Source organism: Schistocerca nitens, chromosome 1 (assembly GCF_023898315.1).
Source record: "Schistocerca nitens isolate TAMUIC-IGC-003100 chromosome 1, iqSchNite1.1, whole genome shotgun sequence".
In the NCBI taxonomy this organism is placed as follows: domain Eukaryota; kingdom Metazoa; phylum Arthropoda; class Insecta; order Orthoptera; family Acrididae; genus Schistocerca; species Schistocerca nitens.
Genome location: NC_064614.1, coordinates 1272437499 through 1272464378, shown reverse-complemented (window position 1 = coordinate 1272464378; position 26880 = coordinate 1272437499).

The window sequence follows — 26880 nt, the reverse complement described above, 5'->3', positions numbered from 1 at the left end:
TTTCAATTCTGTTCTGTTCTGGTTTTCCCACAGTTCGTGTTTCACTACTAGACAATGCTGTGCTCCAAATGTACATTATCAGATCTTTCTTTCTCAAATTAAGGCCTATGTTTCATACCAGCAAACTTCTTGTGGCCTCCTAGGCATTTTTTTAAGTGACCACAACTGCTTTAAAAAGGAATTTGAACACAAAATGATGCAGTTGCATTATAAATAAAGTACATGTTTTGAAACTCAGAATCACAGAATTTTGTTAAATAAAAGACAAAATTTCCATTTTTGAGCTCTCATGTTGTCTGGGTGTCTTAAGCATACTAACAAACAACAGTACTTACATTTTGACATTTGCCATATTTTCCAAGTCAAACATTTCCTCCCATACACCACCAGCATTCAAGGTGAAATGTTTGTTCCTATGCAGGATCTTTTACAGTAATACCCCATCTTTCTTACCTTTGTCTTCACTGGATGTTATTACAGCACCAGCTTGTCTCAAAAGCAGATTTCCTGGGTCATCACATCCAAACATGGTACTGCAGATCCCTCCCAAAAAATCTTAGGAATACACCTGTTGTCATTCAATATTTCCTTGTCTTGAAAGTATTAATCAGATACTTTGACAAGGCTATGACTTCTTCAATTATGCCCTGAAATGAGGACCATTATGTGTGACATTTTGTTCACCAATTCTAGAATAGCTTTCCATCTCCCTCCAAATCTCCACATTATCCTTACCAGACCCTGCACTCCTTCTGCACCCATTTTCCTACTCTATAGGTCATACCCCTGTGACCATCTCCATTGTTAGACCTGCCCTATGCAGTCTCCTAACATCACCAGTTCTGTAGCTGGCAGAGCATGTACTACCAAAGGGAAAGCCATCTGTGAAACGACACATCTCCTGTACCAGCCATTACATGGGCATGACTACCACCAAGTTGCCAGTTTGGATGAGTTGGCATAGAAAGAGCATGAATACTGACAACACACACTATCCTGTTGCAGAGCTTGCTCTAAAACATGTCAGTCTTGAACTTGGTTCTTGTTACACCACATGACCATCTTATTCTGCCCACAGACACCAGTTTCTCAGAACTCCGCAATTGGCAACTGCCATTACAACATGTCCTTGATACTTGCCACCCACCTGTTATTAATTTTTCTTAATTTCTTTGCTTTCAGTATTCATTTCTTCACTCCCTTTTAGTTTTCAGTATCACAGTTTTCTGACCTGGCTATTCCCCCCCCCCCCCCCCCCCCCAACACATACTTAGCTTTCTTTTCTTTTTAAGTTGTGCATGATGTATTGTCTGTAATTTCTGTATTGCATATTGCCTTATCTTCCACCTAACCTCTCAGATTTTCAAAGTTCATCTGGTGCAGTCCTCAACAATCCATCTTTCCTTCTTATCCCATCCAGTAAGTCTCCATTGACCCGGTGTTCCTCTTCCAAACTCTCCACATTTTCTAAACCTCACTAGTTTTTTCCATTCTCACTTCTTCCTTCCTCTTCAGCTCTTCTAGCAGGAGAAAGAGCCACAGGCTCGAAAAGGTTGCCCATTTCTGTACGTTTACATGTGTAGTCTCCTGCCACCGTTTGGCGGGTAGATTTTTTAAGTATCCAATGACATTTCATTTTCAAAATTTGATTATTTTCATTGATATTTTATTTTAGTAATTTGTCACTAAAGTGCGGCCAACATTTTACACATTGTATTAAATTTGCTCATAAAGATTCTAATAATACTAAAGAATTTCATACTCAAAATTATCAACATCATTAATAAAAAAATTAAATTTGATTATTTTAAAATGCAACTAAATTCCAATGCAGCTGAATTTTTCATTTGTATGTGAATACACGTCTGACCATGTCTGGTTGGTCATGTGCATTATAAATTCACACTTTTTTTTATACAGAATATCCCCTTCAGTAGCTAAACACTTTTGTTTCTTTCTTTTTATCTGAATGCAGCTCTTCACATCCATCCAGTTGTAGCTCAACAACTACACTCCTGGAAATGGAAAAAAGAACACATTGACACCGGTGTGTCAGACCCACCATACTTGCTCCGGACACTGCGAGAGGGCTGTACAAGCAATGATCACACGCACAGCACAGCGGAAACACCAGGAGCCGCGGTGTTGGCCGTCGAATGGCGCTAGCTGCGCAGCATTTGTGCACCGCCGCCGTCAGTGTCAGCCAGTTTGCCGTGGCATACGGAGCTCCATCGCAGTCTTTAACACTGGTAGCATGCCGCGACAGCGTGGACGTGAACCGTATGTGCAGTTGACGGACTTTGAGCGAGGGCGTATAGTGGGCATGCGGGAGGCCGGGTGGACGTACCGCCGAATTGCTCAACACGTGGGGCGTGAGGTCTCCACAGTACATCGATGTTGTCGCCAGTGGTCGGCGGAAGGTGCACGTGCCCGTCGACCTGGGACCGGACCGCAGCGACGCACGGATGCACGCCAAGACCGTAGGATCCTACGCAGTGCCGTAGGGGACCGCACCGCCACTTCCCAGCAAATAAGGGACACTGTTGCTCCTGGGGTATCGGCGAGGACCATTCGCAACCGTCTCCATGAAGCTGGGCTACGGTCCCGCACATCGTTAGGCCGTCTTCCGCTCATGCCCCAACATCGTGCAGCCTGCCTCCAGTGGTGTCGCGACAGGCGTGAATGGAGGGACGAATGGAGACGTGTCGTCTTCAGTGATGAGAGTCGCTTCTGCCTTGGTGCCACTGATGGTCGTATGCGTGTTTGGCGCCGTGCAGGTGAGCGCCACAATCAGGACTGCATACGACCGAGGCACACAGGGCCAACACCCAGCATCATGGTGTGGGGAGCGATCTCCTACACTGGCCGTACACCACTGGTGATCATCGAGGGGACACTGAATAGTGCACGGTACATCCAAACCGTCATCGAACCCATCGTTCTACCATTCCTAGACCAGCAAGGGAACTTGCTGTTCCAACAGGACAATGCACGTCCGCATGTATCCCGTGCCACCCAACGTGCTCTAGAAGGTGTAAGTCAACTACCCTGGCCAGCAAGATCTCCGGATCTGTCCCCCATTGAGCATGTTCGGGACTGGATGAAGCGTTGTCTCACGCGGTCTGCACGTCCAGCACGAACGCTGGTCCAACTGAGGCGCCAGGTGGAAATGGCATGGCAAGCCGTTCCACAGGACTACATCCAGCATCTCTACGATCGTCTCCATGGGAGAATAGCAGCCTGCATTGCTGCGAAAGGTGGATATACACTGTACTAGTGCCGACATTGTGCATGCTCTGTTGCCTGTGTCTATGTGCCTGTGGTTCTGTCAGTGTGACCATGTGATGTATCTGACCCCAGGAATGTGTCAATAAAGTTTCCCCTTCCTGGGACAATGAATTCACGGTGTTCTTATTTCAATTTCCAGGAGTGTAGAATAATATTCATATTATTGTTTCCCATCTATCTTTTAAAGTATTTTTTTTTTTTTTTTTTTTTTTTGGTTGCAGCAGCGTTTGACATTCCAGGCAGAAGTCATTGTTCTGAGTTCCAAGCAGGAGACTATTCTGTCATCAGATACTGATTAACATAACAGGAACCCATCTTTTGAATATAAATGGGAGCCTGTTTTATGTAGGGAAAATAAATTTCAATGGTGTTTTGTTGTCTTCCACGATTCTGGAGCCCATCTTTAACATTGTATTCTTCCTGGGTCAGGCACTGATTTGCCTGTTGGTCCATGGGAGGTATTTCATTTCATGTCTGGGAGCTATTCTCCAGTCTGCCAGCTAGGGGTTACAGGCCCCTCCAAGGAAAAAAAAAAATGTTTTACTTCAAAAATAAAAAAAAGTTATGTAAGCAATCTTTTGTGTGTTTGTGAGTTAATGTCTGCTGTTCTGGTACATATTGAAATCCCTATGCAATAGTACCACTACACATAAGTAGAGCAGCCAAAACAAAATGATGCATCACACTGATAAAATGAAGTAGCACGCGGTAATTAATTCCTGCATTTGAAGAAGAAGAACACTGTAACAGTCCACACTGAACCAATGGAAGTGTATGGGAACGATGCATAAGACACAGTGGTTAGGTGTCGTAAATGCTTCCAGTACTGTGAACAAGTCTGAATGACAAATAACAGTGAAAGCTCCTCCCTTTGTGAACAACTGGGAATCAGTAGAGAATTGGAGGCCTTGGTGTACAGAGACCAGGTAATCAAGGTAGTAGCAGAAAAAGTAAAAGACAGTATGGCTCAATTTTGAAAAAATTGCACAAAATTTTGAATGTGGTAGCTCAAAGTCCACTGAGTCCTGGGACAGATCACACCTATTCAAGTAATCTGCTGAATCAAGGCAGCTGCAGCTGTGTTACATCAATTCCGAGGACATCTTTAGCCACCATATCTTCATGGACAAGAGCTGCGGCCTGTAATTGGAAATGGTCTCTCCACTGGCAAAAGATTCCAAGCTGGTTTCTCATTCAGATCTCTTGGTGGGGACTGCCAAGGGGTAGGTGATGGTGCGAAAATGATTTAATAACCAAGGAAAGGATAATGTTCTGTGAGATGATACATGGAATGTCGGATGTTTTATCATTGTAGGGAAGCTAGAAAATGCAAAAAAGGGAAATACTAAGGCTCAATCCAGGTGTAGTTTGTGTCAGTGAAGTGAAATGGAAAGAGAATGAGGATTTATGGTCAGATGAATAAAGGGTAATATCAAGAGCAGGAGAATGCAGTATAATGGAAGTGGGGTTTATTATGAATAGGAAGGTAGGACAGAGAGTGAATTACTGTGGACAGTTCATGGATAGAGTTGTTCTCATCTTTCTTCATGACACAAGATCTTCTTTCTTGATTCTTCATGTAATTTCAGGGATAAGCAGTTTAGCATGAACTGTGTCATTATTGAAAAATGTTGTATTTTAATTATTATTTGAGAGTTGTATGGGTCTGAGGGGACGTTTGTTTTCTTGTTTTATGAGGGAGTGGGAACATTCTGTGAGTTTGTATGAAGTATACACTGTATAGATTATTCTGCCATTTTTAAAGAGTGCATAGAATTCTTTGCACTTCAGGAGGTATTCAGTTGTATGTTATGTGGCATAGGACTTGCTCAGTGTTAAACATCAGTTAGCTGTTTTTCAGACTACATCTCTTCAATATGTAGAGCACACAGTAAGAATCATCTGGTGCTCTTATGTAATGACATAACTAATAATCACATTTTCATGTGTAACACTTATTCTGTATTCTTTTCCATTTATACTGTAATATACACAAGAAATATGTGTATTTTTCATCAAATTCTTTTTGATATTTTAGTGTGTGGTAATTTAATCCATCCTACAACATAGCATCTACCGAGATTTTATAATTCATCAATTGCCAATAGTTTACTAAAATTTCTGTTACTTATTGTATTTGTCACATGCTGTAACTCCCACTTTCCATAGCAGTTTGTAAGCTGTAGACTTTTGTTATCTATTATATTTATCACACTCTCCAACTCCCAGTTTCTGCAACTCTGTTGCTGTACTGATGTTTGTTCATGTGGCATACACACATTACTGGTAGGTGCCATGACCATATATGTGTTGCTCCTTACATGTAGCTAAAGCTTTGAAGGTCTCAGTGACCATCCCAAATCTTCCATTTAACAACCTTTGTCAGCGGACTCATGGGTAGTTGGAAGCATGTTTGTGTTGTGCTAGAGTCATCATTTGTGAAGGTTCATCTTTTTTGTTTGTGTATGGAATTCTTCTATCTTGATTCTACATGTAATTTCAGAGACTGGTATTTTAATTCTGTAATGGGTAAAAAATGTGTAAGTGAGTTGTGTGGTAAGGTTGCATTCTGTTGCTCTGTCAGTGTCCATTTGAGTTGTTTGAAGTGTGTTCATAGGATAGTATTGATCTTGTATATCAGCAACATCTTTTTTCATGTAAGGTTTTCTTTCTTGGTTCTGTGAGTTGTTTTTGAGTGAGTAATGTGTAAAATGATTGTTGTCAAGTTTATGGTTCTTGGTTATGCAGAGCTTTTGTGCTTGTGTCCACATCTGTTTGTGAGAGAGTGTTTGTTGTATAGAGTAGCTTTTGTTTTCTAAATGAGAAAAAATATTCATTCTTCATCTCTCATGTAATATTATGCGTAATCTGTTTAACCTGTGTAGTGTCATAATTGATAAAAGTGTTTTAATGTAAATATAGGTTGACAGTTGTATGACTTTGTATGGAGGTTATCTGATATAGGTTAGTCTGCCATTTCTAATCTGTTCATTGAGTTCTTGATGATTCCTTAGATACATAGTTGTATTTTCTGCAGCATTGGAATTGCTGAGTGGTTAATAGCATGTAGCACTGTGGCAGACAACATCTTTCCAATATATGACATCCACAATGACAATTTTGTGGTGCTCTTGGTAATAACAAAATTAGAACACACATTTTAAGAATTATTTGTTTTTTGTTTCCTTTTCCATTAATACAGCAATATATACTGAAGAACCAAAGAAATTGGTAAAAAATTACCAGCCAATTTCGCTGATGTTGATTTGTTGTAGAAGCATGTGACATATTTTGTGTTCAGACATAATGACATTTCTTGACTCTGAGAAACTAATCTGCAGCAACCAACACAGTTTTAGGAAAAAGCGGTCATGTGAGACACAGCTGGCCCTCTTTTTGCACGATATACAACAGGCTCTAGATACTGGCTCCCAGATGGATGCCATATTTCTTCGACTCAGTTCCACACTGTCACTTGCTCCAGAAAGCATGCGCTACGGTCTATCTGATGACATATGCAGTTGGATAGAAAGTTTTATAACAGACAGAGAGCAGTATCGCGTCCTGAATGGGGTGACTTCAACAGAAACAAGTGTAACTTCAGGTGTACCTCAGGGCAGCATAATACGTCCAATGCTTTTTACGATTTACATAAATGATCTGGTTGATGCTATTGGCAACAGCATTAGACTGTTTACCGATGATGCTGTAGTCTACAGGGAGGTAGTATCTCATGAAAGTTGTGAGCAAATCAATGATAATTTGCAGAAAATAAATGCATTGTGTAATGACTGGCAGTTATCTCTCAATATCAGAAAGTGTGACGTACTGAGTATAACAAGGCAAAAATCCCCATTGATGCACGGTTACAAAATAAATGCCCGGTCTTTGGAAGTGGTAACATCCGTCAAGTATCTGGGTGTAACTACTCAAAATTATCTCAACTGGAATGATCAGATTACAAAACTAACCAGCAAAGCGAACCCTAGATTGCTGTTTATTGTTTTAATCCTGAAACAATGCAGTCCTTCAACAAAGGAAATTGCTTACAATACGTTAGTTCGTCCAATCTAAGAGTATTGTTCGTCTGTGTGGGACCCTTACCAGTTGGGTCTGACTCAAGAGACGAGAAGGTCCAAAGACTGGTACATTTAGCCATCACGAGAGGGTTTCAAATGTGATTGAAAGTCTGAAGTGGGACACACTTGCAGATAGACGATGCACTAAACGGAAGGGGCTGCCCACTAAATTCCAAAATCTGATCTTCAACAAGGATGTAGAGCTTATATTATTACCACCAACTTTCAAATCACACAATGATCACCATTCAAAGATAAGGGAAATTAGAGCTCATACAGAGGCGTTCAGGCAGTCGCTTTTCTGATGCGCGATTTGCAAGTGGAACAGAGCAGGGGGAATATGACTTTGGTGTGAATTGTGCCCTCTGCCACACACTGCTTGGTGGCTAGCGGAGTATATATGTAGATGAAGATTCAAATACAGAGATTTGTAAAAATGCAGAATACGGCTCTGCTATTGGCAGTGCCTATATAAGACAACAAGTGTCTATTGCAGTTATTAGATCAGTTACTGCTGCTACAATGGCAGCTTATCAAGATTTAAATGAGTTTGAATGTGGAGTTATAGTTGGTGCACAAGCGTTTAGACACAGCGTCTCTGAGGGAGCGATGTAGTGGGATTTTCCTGTATGACCATTTCACGAGTGTTCCATGAATATCAAAAATCAGATAAAACATCAAATTTCTGACATTGCTGCAACCAGAAAAAGATCCTGCAAGAATGGGGGAAATGATGACTGAAGAGAATCATTCAACATGATAGAAGAGCAACCCTTCTGCAAATTGCTGCAGATTTCAATGCTTGGCCATCAGCAAGTGTCACTGTGTAAACCATAGGACTTTCAGAGCTGAAGGCCCATTGTGTACCCTTGATGACTGCACCACACAAAGATTTACACTTTGCCTGGGCCCATCAACCCTGACATTAGACTATTGATGACTGGAAACACGTTGCCAGGTCAAACAAGTCTCCTTTCAAATTGCATCAAGCAGATGGACGTGTACAGGTATGGAGACAGCCTCATGAATCCATGGACCCTGTATGTGAGGAGGGATCTGTTCAAGCTGGTGGAAGATCTGTAATTGTGTGGGGCATGTGCAGTTGGAGTGATGTGGGGCCCCTGACATGTCTAGAAATGACTCTGACAGGTCACTTGTATGTAAGCATCCTGTCTGATCACATGCATCCATTCATGTCCATTGAGCATTCCAATGAACTTGGGCAATTACAGCAAGATAATGGAACACCCCAAATATCCAGAATTGCTACACCATGGCTCCAGGTACACTCTTTTTGCATTTAAATACTTCTGCTGCCCACTGGACTCCCCAGACATGAACGTTATTGAGCATATGTGGGATGCCTTGCAATGTTATGTTCAGAAGATATCTCTACCCCTTCATACTCTTATGGATTTATGGACAGCCCTTCAGGATTCAGGGAGTCAGATCAGTTCCTTCCAGCAGTACTTCAGACATTAGTTCAGTCTGTACCATGTGATGTGGAACTTCACGTTATTAGGTAGGTGTACCAGTTTCTTTGGCTCTTCAGTGTATATGCAAGAAATATGTATCCTTTGCATTAATTCTGTTATGATATCTCAGTGTCCAATAATTTATACCATCCACGAATGTAGCATTTTGTGAGTTACATAAATCACCAGTTGCTTATAGCAAGTTTACTTACATTTCTGTAATTTATTACATGCTGCAACTCCCAGTTTTCATGAATCTGAAGTTGTACTCTAGTTTATTCATGTGGAAAGAAATTCATTGGCAGTTGGTTTCATCACCAAACATGCATTAATTTTAACATGTAGCTAATGGCTTTGTAGCTCTCAAGGACCATCTTATAAACTACATTCCATTTCTTTCATGTCAGTGTACTCATTTGTAGCTGAAAGCATGTTTGTGTTGTACTAGGGTCTTTGTTTGCGAAGTGTCATCTTCCCTGTTCACATATGGAAATCTTCTTTCTTGATTCATCATGTGATTTGAGGGTATTGGTATTTTTGATTCTGTATTGTGTAAAAAGTTTCTGATTGAACTGTGTGATAAGGTTGCATCATGTTGATTTATTAGTGTTCAATTGAGCTATTTGATGTGTTCTATTTGAATAGTAGTTACCTTGTATGAGGCTTGAATGAGAAGTAATGCCTCCACATTTGTTAATTGGGTTTGGATGGGAATATTTTAATAAATCAAACTCAGAAATAATCCTTAGAATGTGATCTTTAATTACCAATATTCACTTTTCCACATAATCACCAGCCAATTGGATACATTTCTGCCAATGACGAATAAGTTTTCTGAAGCCATCACAGAAGTAGTCAACACGGTGCTTCCACAACCACAGTCTCACAGTTCTCTCAAGCTCTTCATCAGAAGCATAATGATGTCCCCACAGATGGTCTTTCATTATCGAGAACAGATGGATGTCAGATGGCGCTAAATCTGGACTGTATGGAGAATGCCATACGGTGGTGAGATTCAGTCTCTCAAGTTCTGCTGTGGTGGCATGTGGGGAGTGTGGTTTGGCATTGTCATGCTGCAGGAAAACATTTCCCTTTTCCTTACAGACCAAATGACGTACAGTACTCACATCAACACAGTCACCTTAAACTGCTTTCATTCTCTGATGATGAATCTCCTTTGGGGTGACACCGTCTGCTGTCAAGAATTCAGTGACTCCACATTGCATAAATCGCATTGACTAACTGTCTGCTCAGGGTTCCATACTTTACACTGTAACAACACAACTGTTCAATGCTAAGGCTTCCCGCCAACTGGAGCTGTAGAGAAGAGGCTACGGAACTAACCAGTACCTGCTACATACCCATGCTGCCAAATGTTGAAGAGTTATGGAGGTGGAGGCATTACTTTTCTGCCAGCCCTCATATTTAGGGTTATCTTTCTTCTTGTAAGATTTCCTATCTCTTGGTGAGTAGTGTGTAAAATGATTGGGATCAAGTTTATACATCTATATTGTAGAATATATCTATTTCTGTATCCACATCTGTTCCTGTGATTGTGCATGCTGTATAGAGTAGGGACATGTTTCTTCATGATGCAAAATTTTCTTTCTTGATTCTTCATGTAATATTGAGGTAAAATAGTTTACCTTCTGTGGTGTTGTTATTGAAAAAAATGTTATATTTTAATGTAAATAGCACACAGAGTTCTTCGCACCTCCAGAGATATGGCTATACAGTTGTGTGTTCTCTGCAATATGACTCTCTCAGAGTTTGAAAGCCATTAGCTTTGTTGCAGACCACGGTGTTGCAGTATGTGATGTCCACAATGATAACTTTTTTTGTGTACTGACATAGTTGGAATACACATATTTGGATTTATCTGTTATTTTGCTTTATTTTCCAATAATACAATTATATATGTAAGAAAGATGTATGATTTGCATTAATTCTGTTTTGATATCTCAGTGTGACATAATTTATTACACTGATGAACATAGCACTTAGTGAGTTATATAAGTCACCATATTTTTATAGCAGGTTTATGTACATATTTGTTATTATATTTATCACATTTGCAACTCCCAGTTTCACAGGCACTGAAGCTCTACTTATGTTTGTTGATGTGGGAAACACTCATCAGTGTAGGTGTCATCACCATATACACATTAATATTAATTTGTAGCTAATGGCTTTGTAGCTCACATGGCTGTCCCATAACCTTCTGTCACGTCTTTTGACACTGTACTCTTGTGTGGTTGTAAGCATTCTTGTGTTGTGCTAGAGTCATTATTTGCATAGGTTCATCTTCTTTCTTTATGTTCGGAAATCTTCCCTCTTGATTATTCATGTAATTTGAGGTACCAGTATTTTAGTTCTATATTCTGTAAAAATTTGTAATTGAATTATGCGATAAGGTTTCATTATGTTACTTTTCCAGTGTCGAGTTGAGCCATTTGATATGTAGTTATTGAATAGTCTTAGTCTTGTATATTAGGGACATCTTTCTACATGTACGGTCTTTTTCTCTCTTGTTCATCCTGTCATTTAAGTTGTTAGTACTTTACAGTGAGTTGCCTGTGAGGTGATAGTCATTGAATTTATGTGGCTAGGTTATATCGAGTGTATCTATGGCTGCGTCCAAATGTGTTGGTATGAGTCTGTTTGTTGTACAGAGTAAATTTGTTTTGTGGGGACATGTTTCTTCATGAGACAAAACCTACTTTCTTGATTCTTCATGTAATATTAGGGGTAAGTAATTTAACCCAAGCAGTGTCATTGTAGGAAGACTATTGAATTGTAATTATTGGTAGACAGTTGTTTGTGCTCATATAAACAATATACTGTGCAAGTTATTCAGCCATTTTAAACAGTACATTGTGTTGTTTATGATTATGGAATAAACAGGGCTGCTTTCTGTTGCATAAGACTTTCTCAGTGGTTAACATCATGTAACTGTGTTGCAGCCAACATCTTTTCGATGTGAGGTCCACAATGACAATTTTTGGGTGCATTTGTATGATGACATAATTAGAATTCACACTGCAAAACTTATGAGTAGTTTTTTTCCCTTTTTCAGTAATACAGTAATGTATGTAAGAACTATGTATCTTCTGAATTAATTTTATTTCGTAATATCAGTGTCTGATAATTTGTTCCATCCATGAACAAAGCTTGTGGCCACTAAAGCCTTCAGAAAGAAGAGAAAGAATGATTGACACAGAGTATAGTCCTGCAAAAGAAAGTAGTAACAAAGGAAAACAGTACTGGTTCAGGATTGAAGAAAAGCTGTCAAGCAAAAATCAAACAGTGGAAAATCCAGAATGGAATGTAACAGTATAATGAGAAGGAAAGTTGCTACTCACGATATAGCGGAGATGCTATATCTGCCTGTCTGCGACTAAGCATCTCCGCTATATGGTGAGTAGCAAATTTCCTTCTCATAATATTGCTGAATTCCATCCTGGATTTTCCATTGATTGACACATGTTTTTTTCTTGTGAGAAACACTCATTAATAGCAGTTTTCATCATATAATGGCTTTGTAGGTCTCAGTGGCCATTTCATATCCCACATTTGATGTCTTCTGTCAATGTAATCATTTGTTGTTGGAAGCATGTTTGTGTTGTACAAGAGTCTTTGTAAAGTTTCATCTTTTTCCCTCCCCTGTGGAAATATCCTTTCCTAGTTCTTCCTGTAATTTGAGGGACTGGTATTTTTAACTTTGTATTGTGTAGAAATGTGTAATTGAGTTATGTGATAAGGTTGCATTATATTACTTTGTGAGTATCCAATTGAGCTATTTGTGGTAATTGAACAGTATTGATCTGTTATATTAGGGACATCTTTCTTCATGCAAGGTCTTTTTCTTTCTTTGATCTTCATTTAATTTGAGATGTTAATACTATACAGAGACTTCTGTCTAAGATGATAGTCACTCAGTTTATGTAGCTAGGATGTAGAGTGCATCTATTGCTCTGTCTACATGTGTTGGTATGAGTGTGCTTATTGTATGGAATAGCTTGTGTTTTGTTGGCATATTTTTCCTCATGAGATAAAACCTTCTTTCTTGATGCTTCATGTAATATAAGGGGCAGACAATTTTGTGGTGCCGTTGTGTAATAACACATTTACAATTCACATGTCAAGGTTTATGAGTTATTTTGTTTCCTTTTTCAGTAATACAGTAATATATGTGAGAAACATGAATTGTATATGTTAATTCTGTTTTGATATCTCAGTGTTCAATAATTTATATCACCAACAAATGTAGCATTTAGTGAATGATACAAATCACCAGTTGTGGTTATAGCAAGTTTACTTATGTTTCTGTTATTTATTAGCAAACAATGGAAAATCCAGGTTGGAATGTAACAATATTTTGAGAAGGAAAGGTGATACTCACCATATAGTGCAGATGCTGAGCTGCAGATAGGCACAACAAAAAGATTTTCACACTTTCAGCCTTTGTCAACAGTAGACACAAATACATTCACATACACAGTCACTCAAATGAAACTCATATACATGACTACAGTCTCAGGCAACTGAAACCACACTGAGAGCAGCAGCACTGGTGCTCGCGGTGTGGTTTCAGTTGCCTGAGACTGCAGTCGTGCATGGGAGTTGCATTTACGTGAGTGTGTTCATGAATGTATGTGTGTCTATTGCTAACAAAGGCCATTGGCTGAAAGCTTTAAGTGTGAAAATCTTTTTATTGTGCCTATCTGAGACTCAGCATCTCTGTTATTTATTACATTTATCACATCCTGCAACTCGCAGATTCACAGACTCTGACACTCATCAATGGTAGATATCATCATCATTATACACTCCTGGAAATGGAAAAAAGAACACATTGACACCGGTGTGTCAGACCCACCATACTTGCTCCGGACACTGCGAGAGGGCTGTACAAGCAATGATCACACGCACGGCACAGCGGACACACCAGGAACCGCGGTGTTGGCCGTCGAATGGCGCTAGCTGCGCAGCATTTGTGCACCGCCGCCGTCAGTGTCAGCCAGTTTGCCGTGGCATACGGAGCTCCATCGCAGTCTTTAACACTGGTAGCATGCCGCGACAGCGTGGACGTGAACCGTATGTGCAGTTGACGGACTTTGAGCGAGGGCGTATAGTGAGCATGCGGGAGGCCGGGTGGACGTACCGCCGAATTGTTGAACACGTGGGGCGTGAGGTCTCCACAGTACATCGATGTTGTCGCCAGTGGTCGGCGGAAGGTGCACGTGCCCGTCGACCTGGGACCGGACCGCAGCGACGCACGGATGCACGCCAAGACCGTAGGATCCTACGCAGTGCCGTAGGGGACCGCACCGCCACTTCCCAGCAAATTAGGGACACTGTTGCTCCTGGGGTATCGGCGAGGACCATTCGCAACCGTCTCCATGAAGCTGGGCTATGGTCCCGCACATCGTTAGGCCGTCTTCCGCTCACGCCCCAACATCGTGCAGCCCGCCTCCAGTGGTGTCGCGACAGGCGTGAATGGAGGGACGAATGGAGACGTGTCGTCTTCAGCGATGACAGTCGCTTCTGCCTTGGTGCCAATGATGGCCGTATGCGTGTTTGGCGCCGTGCAGGTGAGCGCCACAATCAGGACTGCATACGACCGAGGCACACAGGGCCAACACCTGGCATCATGGTGTGGGGAGCGATCTCCTACACTGGCCGTACACCACTGGTGATCGTCGAGGGCACACTGAATAGTGCACGGTACATCCAAACCGTCATCGAACCCATCGTTCTACCATTCCTAGACCGGCAAGGGAACTTGCTGTTCCAACAGGACAATGCACGTCCGCATGTATCCCGTGCCACCCAACGTGCTCTAGAAGGTGTAAGTCAACTACCCTGGCCAGCAAGATCTCCGGATCTGTCCCCCATTGAGCATGTTTGGGACTGGATGAAGCGTCGTCTCACGCGGTCTGCACGTCCAGCACGAACGCTGGTCCAACTGAGGCGCCAGGAGGAAATGGCATGGCAAGCCGTTCCACAGGACTACATCCAGCATCTCTACGATCGTCTCCATGGGAGAATAGCAGCCTGCATTGCTGCGAAAGGTGGATATACACTGTACTAGTGCCGACATTGTGCATGCTCTGTTGCCTGTGTCTATGTGCCTGTGGTTCTGTCAGTGTGATCATGTGATGTATCTGACCCCAGGAATGTGTCAATAAAGTTTCCCCTTCCTGGGACAATGAATTCACGGTGTTCTTATTTCAATTTCCAGGAGTGTATATGTGTCAATAGTAATATGTTGCTAATGGCTTTGTAGCTCTCAGTGGCCATCCCATATTCTCCATTTCATGTATTTTGTCACTGTACTTATTTGTAGTTGGAAGCGTATTTGTGTTTTACTAGAGTCTTTATTTGTATAGCTTGATCTTCTTTCTTTATGTTTGAAAATCTTTTTTCTTGGTTCTTCATGTAAATTGAGGTACTGGTATTTAAATTCTGTACAATCTGTGTAATTGAATTATGTGATAATGTTTCATTATGTCACTTTTTCAGTGTCCACCTGGGCTGTTTGATATGTGGTTATTGAATAGTATTGATCTTCTGTATTAGGGACATATTTCATTATGTTAAGTCTTTTTCTTTGTTGTTTCATCATCTTGTTTGAGCTATTAATTCTTTACAGTGAGCAGTGTGTAAGATGATAGTCATTGAGTTTATGTGGTGAGGTTGCGTGTCTATGGCTGTGTCCAAATGTGTTGGTGTAAGTGTGTTTGTTGTACAGGGTACCTTTTGGTTTGAAGGAACATATTTCTTCATGAGACAAAACCTTCTCTCTTGATTCTTCTTGTCATATTTGAGTCACAGTAAAGGAATATGTTTCCAAATGAACTTGATGGAATAACTTGACAGTATAAGGTGGAAGGCGTTTGGGCTGAAAGGACCAGTGTATCTTGTACTGTCTCACTCATAAAAATTGGCATTATGTCCAGATTAAACATTTAATCATTTTTGCCTGTTTTCATTTTCTTGGGTGTTTCAACAAATTTATGCAAGTTTAAAACATATCCCACTTTTGGTGTTAATAATCCTGCAAGATGTTTCGGTGGACTGTTGGAGGGCAAGCAGAATTCACTAACAATGCATGTAAGATGGAACTTTTCCTTACATATGTTTGGGAATCCATAGGGCCTGAGTAGTCGGGTAGGTGGTGGCATTAATTTCTTCACCACTTTGTCTGGTAAATGAGAGCCATTTAATAACCACCCTCTCTTCATGAATATGGCCTGTGTCATATCACAACTGATCTTCCAGTGTGCATCATCTTCCCATAAACGTAGCACATTCAGGTTGTAGTTTTCAGTGTTCAGAAGCACAGTGGTATTTCCTTTGCCAGTTGGCAAGATAACCAAGTCATCATTCTCACATGATGAGCATAAGTCACTTTGTTCCTCCTGGCTAACTTAGATTTCAGTGGTTTAGGTTTTGCCAGTATATGGCTGGCAGTTAGTGTGATGTCCTTCTCTGTGTCATGCTAGAGATGATGAATGCACTACTCTATTCCACTACTAACATAAAAAATTGGCAAACATCTTGAGACTGGTGAAAAGTTAAGGCTTTTGCTCAATGCTGGTGCAGACCCATTTTCCATTTCTGGGATGGAGATAATACCAGCTATTGTATTTGCCTTATCATTTTCCACATCAGTACCTCTGTGAAGTGAGAAGTCAAACTTGTTACTTTGCATAGACGTTGTTTTTCACAAAGTAGCAGGCTATTGTGCTGTCCATGGGGGCAGGCTTTTGATGTTGAAAGTAAGCAAAAATGCTTGTACGGAGGTGGGAGCAACAGTTTCAAATGTGAGAGGTCCCTCATGCCACCTGACGTCATTCTGTCCCACAATGAGCCATAGCTGCTATGAGCTGCCTAATTCACCTTCTGCTCACACATCATTTTGGTCCTCTCTGATTGGAGGTAGAAGCTGCAATTGTGCTTTATAAGTAGAAAATTGTGACAGCCCCAGTAGTCAGTAGTTTAACTCCTGATGACAATGGCAAAAATAGCCATTGAAAGATCATTAATTTTGTTTGATTTGATGCTGTTAGAAAACCAAGAAGACATGGTGCCACAAAAGTCTTTGGGCACACTTATGTTCCCTCTGCAGTGAGGGGACAATGCACAGTGTGATACTACTGGGATAACTGTGAAAAAAGAAATCACATCTGCTGAGTTCTTTAGCATATGGCAATGCCTCTTTGATAAGGAGGTAATTCCTCACTTTGTTGTAGTTAAGCAACACATCCAAACTGCCTCAGTGGACAGGATTTTGAAAAGGACAAGCCATACCATAGTGAGACAGTGGACCGGCAGACAAGGTATGAGCTTGATCCATGTACCAGAAATCTGTTTGATTGTCATCAATTTCTTTCATCAGCTTTGCAGCCATTCAATTGAGAGTGGGTTGACATAACGACAGCAGCACAACGGTGCACCAATTTGTGCAAGACAACAAGACAACATCCAAGCAAGTTTGACCACGTAATTCACAGATGAAATGATGTGAAGAATGATAAGTTTCACAGAATAGTTGTTAATCTCTGCAATCCAGAACTAGTCGACAACTCTGTGGCAGCTCTGGGTAAAGGCCTTAATTTTTCACCAGTCACACAATATCTGTCAGTTTTGGATATTGTTAGTGGAACTGAACGGTGCATCTGGCATCTGTTGCATGACACAGTGGAGGATGTCTCCCTAGCTGCCAGCCCTATAATGGTTTAAGCTAGCCCACCAAAAACCAGTGTTAACTTAGGAGATTGTCATGACTTGTCCTTATTGCGTGAGAATGATGACTTGATTGTCTTGGTAGCAAATAGAGGAAATGCCAGTGTGTTTCTGAACACTGAACCTGAAGGTGTTATATTTATTAGAAGATGATGTGTACCGGGAACTTAGTCACAATATGACACAGGCCTTAATCATGAATACAGGGAAGTTATTAAAGGACTATGGTTTACCAGACTAAGTGGTGAAGAAATTAATGCCTTGTGCTGTCAGACCTCCCTGGGCCTATGGATTGCCAAAGATACATAAGGGAAAGTTCCCTCTTAGCCCCATTGTTAGTGCCATTAGCTTCGCCCCTATAGACTGACAAAACATCTTACAGGAATATAAGCAAAAAAACTAGAATATTGTGAACACCATGTTCGAAACTACCAGACATTTGTTGAAACATGCAAGAAAATGAAAACAGAACTAAATGACATAATGGTTAGTCTGGACATTGTGTCACTTTTTACGAGGGTTCCAGTACAAGACATGCTGGATCTTTCAGCTCAACTGTTTCCATTTGGAATCCTCAAGTCATTGTGTTATGTTCTTACAAAAACACTTCTTATACCATGATGGATATTATGAAAGAATGGGAGGCACAGTGATGGACTCACCGCTGCCCCTTGCAGTCGCAAATTCTTCATGGAGCACTTTGGGGAGCAGGCTCCAAACTCTACCGTGTTGTGTCCATCTTGCTTCCTTAGGTATGCTCATGATACCTTCCTGATATGACACTATGGTGAAAATACATGGCAGCAATTAATGGATAATACAAACGGTGTTCTTCCCAAAATTAAATTTGCCATCGAGATGGAGCAGGATGACAAGCTACCATTCTTGGATGTTTTCATTGGGCAGAAGGCAGGAGGTTGGCTCGGTCATTCAGTGTACAGGGAACCAATGCACACTGATCAACATTTAAACACTGATAATTTTCATCATCTTGTACACTAGGAAATGGTCCTGAAAACATTAATATACACAGCAAAATTTATTTCCGATGACAACCACCTATAGTCTGAATTGCGGCACTTGAGGCACATGTTCAGAGAGGATGGTTATAGCAAGAGAGACACTGCAAATGCTTTCAGAGGCCACCAAAGATGGATGCTTTGTGAATTGGCAGAAGAAGCCAAGCCAGTGGATTTCCTTACATACTGTGGGCCAATGAGCACCAAGTTACTGCAGGGACATGGATTGAGACCAGTGCTTTGGCCCATCCCTAAAATACAACATCTTCTGTGCCTTGTTAAAGAGAACATAGCTCTTCATGTGCCAGGTGTACATGGTGTCCCTTGTGAGTGCGGCAGGATCTTTGTAGGTCAAACAATTTGCACAGTTGTAGAGTGTTGTACTGAGCACAAGGGACATATTAAATAGAGGGAGTAGGACAAGTCAGCCATATCTGAGTACTGCCTGGAAAATGGACACAAAATACACTATAAGAACATGAAAGTTTTGGCTCATGTGTCAACATACTTGGATTCCATTATAACAGAGGCGACTGAGATTAGATTGAACAACAAAAATTTCAACAGATGCTAGGGGTACACTGACTAGGGCATGGGGAGAGGCTTTCAATGTCAAAAGGAAGCTACATTGGATGACTAACACTTATAGGGAAGTTGGGAACAGTAGTTTCAAATGTCGAGGTTGGGAACAGCAGTTTCAAATGTGGCATTGGCCCCTCATGCCACCTGACATCATTTGGTCCCATATCTGGTCGGAGCTGCTATGAGCTATCCAACTCACCTTCAGTGCATGTGTCATTTCTGCCCTCTCTGATTAGTACCAGTGACTGTAATCATGGCTATATAATTGGAAAAATGTGCCATGCCCAACTGTCAATAGTTTTACTCCTGGCAATGATGACAGAGATAATCATTGAACACTAGTGAATTTTTGTTTTAGTTGACTCAGCTTGAAAATCGAGAATATTTTATTCATAGATTTGTTCAACATATTTTCCTCTGAGCAACAACAAACAGACGCTAGCTGTCACAATGTCCTCAAGAAAAAGTCTCTCTGTACTAAAGCACAAATGACACATTTGCGTAGCATTATGTTGTGAAGTGGCTCTGAGCCTGAGTGGGCTAAGCAGCTGCCACCAGCCATCATATACTATGATGGCAGAGTGCACTTGTGATACCAAGCCACTGGAGGTGTGGCACAGCTGGCATACATCACCGGGTCTACCAGATCCTGTACAACCACAATCAGCATTTGACAAAAACTTGCAATTCCATGCCAACTATGATATGCTGTCGAGTGGTATCAGTACTTGATACAACAAATGCTACAACAGAACCAAGACTGTCTTCAGGTGAATCTGATTCTCGGTATGCAGAGCTCATAGTTGACAATATGTCTCCTGGAAGCACACAGTTCACACTGATCTCATTTAATGTCAGTTATAACAAGAAGTCCTAATTTTGCAGCAGTGGTACAGATTAGTAGTCTTAGGTAACTCTCCCTTAAATGTCGTAGTGCTTCACTTTACTCACTGGAGTGTATGTTGTTACTACCTCCCCTCCCTGTTTCTCAGTTGTAAACGTCAGTATACTGCCACCCTGAAAAGGTTTTTAGTTTCCTGTGCTGACTGGTAGTATATTTATGTTTGCATTTCTTATGGTATTGATCTTTCTTGCTTATAGTGTTGTTGTATAATATGACTGTGTTTTTATTTCTCATGCTCTTACCTCCTCACTACCCTTTTCCCACACTTGCTATGGTTACTCAAGGAGATGACAGCAGAAGGAATGGATGGGCAAGCACGGCCAAAAAACGTATGGCAGAATAGAATAGAAGAAACATCTCCTTAGGTGAGAGAGGTTGGAACAATGTCTACAGACAGAGAGATGGAAATTAAGAAAGTGTTTCAGTGATAGCCTTCTGTTATTGTTATGATGATGTGCTGTTTTATGCACCATATGTGAGTGATATTGTTGTATCAAGGGATGTCTTGGATGAATTTGTGTGCTGAGTTTATTCTTAGGTTTTTATGTGTTTGAATGTCAAGTAAATTATTCATCATTTCTTTATTAATATATAATTGTTCTTATGATAAGGAAACTGTGCAGTATTCTCTCATTTTCAATCATTATTCAGCGAGCCATTTTTGTGTTGCAGATTTATTGTGAAGTAAATCTAAATTTGATGTTCACAGTAAACATTTATTTTGGATGATTACTGATAAACTGATATGTGTGGCAAATTAGTGAGTTGGTGTTTGCACTTTTATTCTGTTATGATGTGTCAGTACACCCTGATTTTTTTAATTCACCAATGGATCTTCCAGTGATTTGTTCTATTACTTGTCATGTTTATTGCAGAACCATTTTATCTCTATGATTAATAGTTTTGTGTGATTTGAAGCAATAATTAGCAATTCAGTCTATCTCTCACATTTGCAAATGTCGAATAAACTCATTTTCTGGTTAGATTCTCTACTGTTAATGTGTTAGCTATCAGGTAATATCAATGGTTTGGTAGGTTGCAGTAAGTGTCACATACCTTCAATTAAAGTTCCCTCATGAATGTCCACCTATGTGTATTTCTTGTAGGATGATTTTTGTTTGCAAGTAAAGAAACGAGTTCAGATACCAACTCTGTGTACAGATGAGGAGTTAAGCATGCTATATCGTACAACTACATATATCTGCACTACAGACATGATCAGTGGGTTGCTGTATCATTGGTTCCCAAGCCAACTCCACAATACAGGCTAGATAGTATGTCAACATGGCAGTCAAGCAAAACCCACCAGTCAGTTTACGAGTTAGATTCTGCTGGACTCCGTCTGACGGAGCAGCACCAGCCTCTTCTCCAAACCACTGCATTGCCTCAGCTGATGCTACATGCAGAGCACTACTTGCATTGCCAGTCAAGTGTCTTCCAGTTTGCCAAAACAGTGCTCAGGTGACCACCTGGCTACACAGCTGCCAGATCCAAGTGCAACACCAACTATGGAGGATCACCAAGCACCACAGTGAGCAGCCAGTAGTCACAACCAGAGCCATCACCTCCACCAACCTCATCCTCAGCAAACACTGTGCTCCTTGGAAGTTATACACTGTTTTAATTAATTTGGTGTCACTGCTAGACATCTGACCTGACTTAGAATCAGCCAAGTGTTGTCTATCTCCATAAGTGAACTACAGTCGAGCTACTGTAAAAAGATCCTTGACAGTTGCAGTGAGCTGGGTGCAGTAGTTCTGCATGCCTACCACAATCAGTCACATTTTGCAGTTGTGTAAACATCTCTGTGGCAAGGCCTCAGTGTTGCTGGAACTGTATAGAAAGCTATTGTTTTGCAGCTGAGCATTGGTAACAGTATTATCAGCTGTCATGGATCAGATTATGCTGACATAACTGTAAAGTAAACTAAACTATTTTATGACCCCTATCCAGAAAGATTATATATATAAAATGCAAAAAAACTATGCACCGTGGAGGAATTACATGAATGGGATGGAAACCGGTAGACGTGATGTACATTTGAAGAGGAACAATTGATTACAGTTTCAGAAAAATTTAATGATTCATTCAAGAGAAAGAACCTCACAGATTGAGCAAATCAGTAACACTTTGGTCTACTCTGGTCCATATACAAGCTGTAATTTGGTGTGGCATTGATTGACAAAATTTTTGGATGCCCTCCTGAGGGATATCATGCCATATTATTTACAGTTAGCACATTAGATTGTCAATATGCTGAACTGGTGAGAGAGACCTGTCCACGATGCTCCAAAAGTCCTCAAGTGGGTAGAGATCCAGCGACCTTGCTGGCTAATGTGGGTATGACAAGCATGAAGCCAAGTGTGTGGAAGGGCATTATCTTGCCAAAACATAAGCCCAGGATGGCTTGGCATGATGGGTAATGCAATGGGGCATAGAATGTTGTCGACATACTGTAAGGGCACCTCAGATCACAACCAAAGGTATCATGCTATGAAATGAAATGGCACTGCAGACCATCACTTCTCGTTGTCAGACCATATAGCGGGATACCGCCACTAACCATGCATCTCCAGACACCTCTTCAATGGTCATTGGGACCTGGGACATTTTGATTGGAATAGAATTGTCTTCAGGTGCCTGGACATGCGCTGAATAGCAGTGGAATACCAACCTGCCTGTTGCCTGCCATATGGCCTAACATCCGAGGGTGGTGGTTCATAGAAGAAACCAGTTGGTTGTCGTTTGTGGCACCCTTACAGAACAGTTTTACATAGATGGTACTCTACACCCCATTGTCTTGCCCTTCATGGCAAGCCATCGTTGACTTACTTATCACCAGGATAATACGCATCTGCACACGGTGTGTGTTTCTACTGCTTGTTGCCGTGTTTACCAAATCCTACCTTGGGCAACCAGGTACCCAGACCTCCCTCAGCTGGGAATGTTTGGAGCATTGTGGGCAGGACCCTCCAATGAGTTTGGAATTTTGATGATGTAAGGTGACAGGTCGATGAAATTCGATAGAATATCCCTCAAAAGGACACCCAGAAACTCACTCAATCGATGCCAAACCAAATTACAGCTTGCATAACACCAGTAATGGACCAACATGTTAGTGATTTGCTCAGTTTGTAGAGCACTTTCTCTTGAGTACATTGTCACATAGAAGAAGGTGAACGATGAAAACTACCTTCACTTAACGAAGGTTCATTCAGCACTTGCACATACAAGGGTGTGGAGCGAACTGCCTCCTGCCAGAACACATGCAGTATATATACAGCTACAGAACATTTCAGTACAATGATTCTTGACATTTGTGGATACTTGTAGAATGTTCTCAAACCGAGTATAGAAATTAAAAACTTACCCTCCATGCAACACTTTAGTATCATAACCACTACACCACGGCGCTACTCAGCTTCTTCTTCGACATTGATCTTTCCTTAAGTGAACAGCATCTCAGTGTTACGTCCTCCTAGTCCGGGAATGAGTCGTTGGTCCTGCTTACTCCAACTTCTGATGACTGATGCTCACCCTGGCGGTAATCTTCTTAGAACTTTTTATGCCGCTATGCTCTTCGTCACCTTTCTGCTTGTAGCCTGTTGCTGGAGATTCAAATTTTCCCTGGGTTGCAGGATCCTTGTAGGGCTTCATTTGAAGGATGTGGACCGTATCTCCGATATTTTGTCTTTTTGTGTTGGGGTCGAAATCATCAACTTCATAAGTAACATCAGACAACTGTCCTACAACCTTATAAGGTACAAAGTAGCGCCTGAGGAGTGTCTCAGAGAGACTAATCTTCTGAATAGGAGTGATGATCCAGACGAGGTCAGCGGCTGGTAGACAACAGGGTGGTGGCTCGTGTCATACCTTTTGCGATTATTTTCTAGAGCCTGCTGAATGCGGAGGTGAGCTAAGAGCTGAGCTTCCTCAGCTCTGGTTAACACCTGGCTGATGTACTCATTGTCCACATCATCAGGATGTAACAGAAAAACAGTGTCCATCATTGTAGTTGCCTCACACCCATGCACCAGGAAAAATGGCGTAAATCCTGTATTGTCTTGTTTGGTGGTGTTGTAGGCAAATGTCACGGAAGGGAGCACCTCATCCCAGTTGCTCAGTTCAACATTGATGAACATTGGTAGCATGTCAGCCAAGGTCTTATTAAGGCATTCAGTAAGCCCGTTAGTTTGTGGATGGTAATCAGTCATCATGTGACGAGTAATGTTGCACCGACAGTTTATCTCTGTCACAAGATTCAATTGGGAAACTTTCCCTCGATCTGTAATTAATGATCTTGGGGAAATGCCTTCCACAATGAATTTGGCTACCTCAGATGCTTCGGCTGTTTTCACAGCTTTTGAAATGGTATAGCATGTAAGACAATCAGTGCAAACAATAATCCATCTATTGCCACTAGCAGACGTCGGAAATCATCTGAGGAGGTCAATTCCAACACTCTGCAAAGGTATTTCAGCTGGTGGAATTGGTACGAGATGGCTAGGTGGTTTCTGAGGAACTACTTTCTCCCTCTGACACTCTAAACAGTGCGGCACATTGTGACAGACAATCCGAAATAAACTAAATAAACCTGGCCAGAAAAATCTCTTACAGATTCTGTCGTATGTCCTAATAAATCCTAAATGTCCAGCTTCAGGTGTGTCATGGAATTTCTGTAGAATATCTAAGCACATGTGTTTAGAAATCACTGGTAGCCACACCTTTCCAAAGGGATCAAAGTTTTTCTTCCAAAGTAATCCATTAACTACCTTAAATTGTCCGTTCACATCCTGTGACCGATTTAAGGCAAGCATAATTTGAGATATCTTGGCATCCTTCTTCTCCTATCTTCATCAAAGTCTTGATGGTCTTGCACAGGGTTTCTTGAGAGACAGTTGGCATCTTGGTGTTTTCTCCCACCTGTGTACACCATGGTAATGTCTTGAAGACATAGTGCCCACCTGGCGAGTCATCGTGTTGGCTCCATAAGACCTGTCAGCCAACAAAGTGAAGGATGGTCTGTAACAACTGTGAATAGGCTTCCATAGAGACACTGTCGAAATATGCACATGGCCCAGATCACAGCAAGACATTCTCTTTCTGTAGTTGAGTAGTTTCTCTCAGTTTTTTAAGTGTCCTAGAAGCATAGGCTATAACCTTCTCTTTTCCATCCAAAATTTGGACCAAATCAGCACCGATCCCATACCCACTGGCATCTATGTGTAGTTCTGTAGGTGCTCTCTCATCATACAGACCAATTACAGGGTCAGTTGGCAGAGCTTTTCGCAGCACATCAAAAGAATCCTGTTGAGCACCATTCCAGATAAATTTAGCACCAGCTTTGAAGAACTCTTGGAGTGGCCTGGCTTTGATACAGAAATCTTTGATAAAACGACGGTAATAAGAACATAATCTGAGGAAGCTTCTCACATCTCTAATACTTTTAGGATTAGGCAATTCCGTTATAGATCTCAACTTTTCTGGGTCTGGCCACACACCTTTGTTTGACACAAGGTGTCCAAGTATTTTGTTTTCTTTTCTCCAAAGAGACACTTTCTTGGATTAAGTTTCTGTCATCTTGTTTGAGATACTTAAGCACAGCTCTCAGTCTTTTTATATGTTCATCAAATATCTCTGAGAACACTATAATGTCATCTAAATAACAAAGACACATTGTCCACTTCAGGTGACATAGAAGATTATCCATCATCTGTTCAAAAGTTGATGGTGCATTACACAAACCAAATGGCATTACCTTAAGCTCATACAGGCCCTCAGGGGTGATTAATGCAGTTTCTCATGATCAGCCTTATATGCCTTGATTTGGCAGTATCACGAGTACATGTCCATGGTTGCGAAAAACTTAGCCCCCTTCAGACAATCTAGTGTATTGTCAATTTGTGGATGAGGGTAAATGTTCTTTTTAGTTATGTTATTAAGCTTCCAATTATCAACACAAAAGGGCCAACTGCCATCCTTCTTCCTGACGAGAACAACGAAGGCTGAATGATGTCATTCTTCATCATTTTCTCTACCTCGTCACGAATTATTCAACATTCCATTGCTGACATATGGTATCCTCTCTGGCTGATTTGTTGATGGTCTCCAGTGCTAATCCGATGCTTCACCATTGGTTTGTCTAATTTGCTCTTCACCTGTGGATTGAAGCATTCAGAGAACTCTTGAAGAATGGCAGGTTGCTTCTTATGTTGTTCCTTAGTGAGATCTGGTGAAAGTTGAGCTACAAGATCTTGTCTTGTGGTGGTAGTGCTAATTTTGTCCAGAGACTCACCATGGGAAGTTTCTATGACGCTCAGCTGTTCTTCAATTAACAGCTCAGTGTTTGCTACGCACATGCATTTTGGAAGGATCTGCAGTTCTCAGTGACAGTTAACTATCCACAATTCACTGAATCCGTTCTTAAACAAGACAACAAGGGCTGGTGTGACCAAGTTATTCTTCAGTGGTATGTTTCTCTTACATTCCACTACAAGGGGGATTAAGTTAATTATCAGTTATTATGGAGAAGCTGCATGGTCATCAATGCTACCTGTTCTTTCAAGAACAGTTACTATCTCATATATAGTTAATGGCTACCCGGCCATTGACCTTTGTCTGTGCGAATGCGCACAGGTTGCCTGAATTCTTACGGGAAACGTCACCTTAGTTGGTGCGAGTAGTGAGTGGATGGGCAAATATCTATTATGTACATTATGTATGTAGATTGTGGACAGTTGGGAATGTGGGTATCACAGGAGTCGTGCAAGGAATAAGTCCCT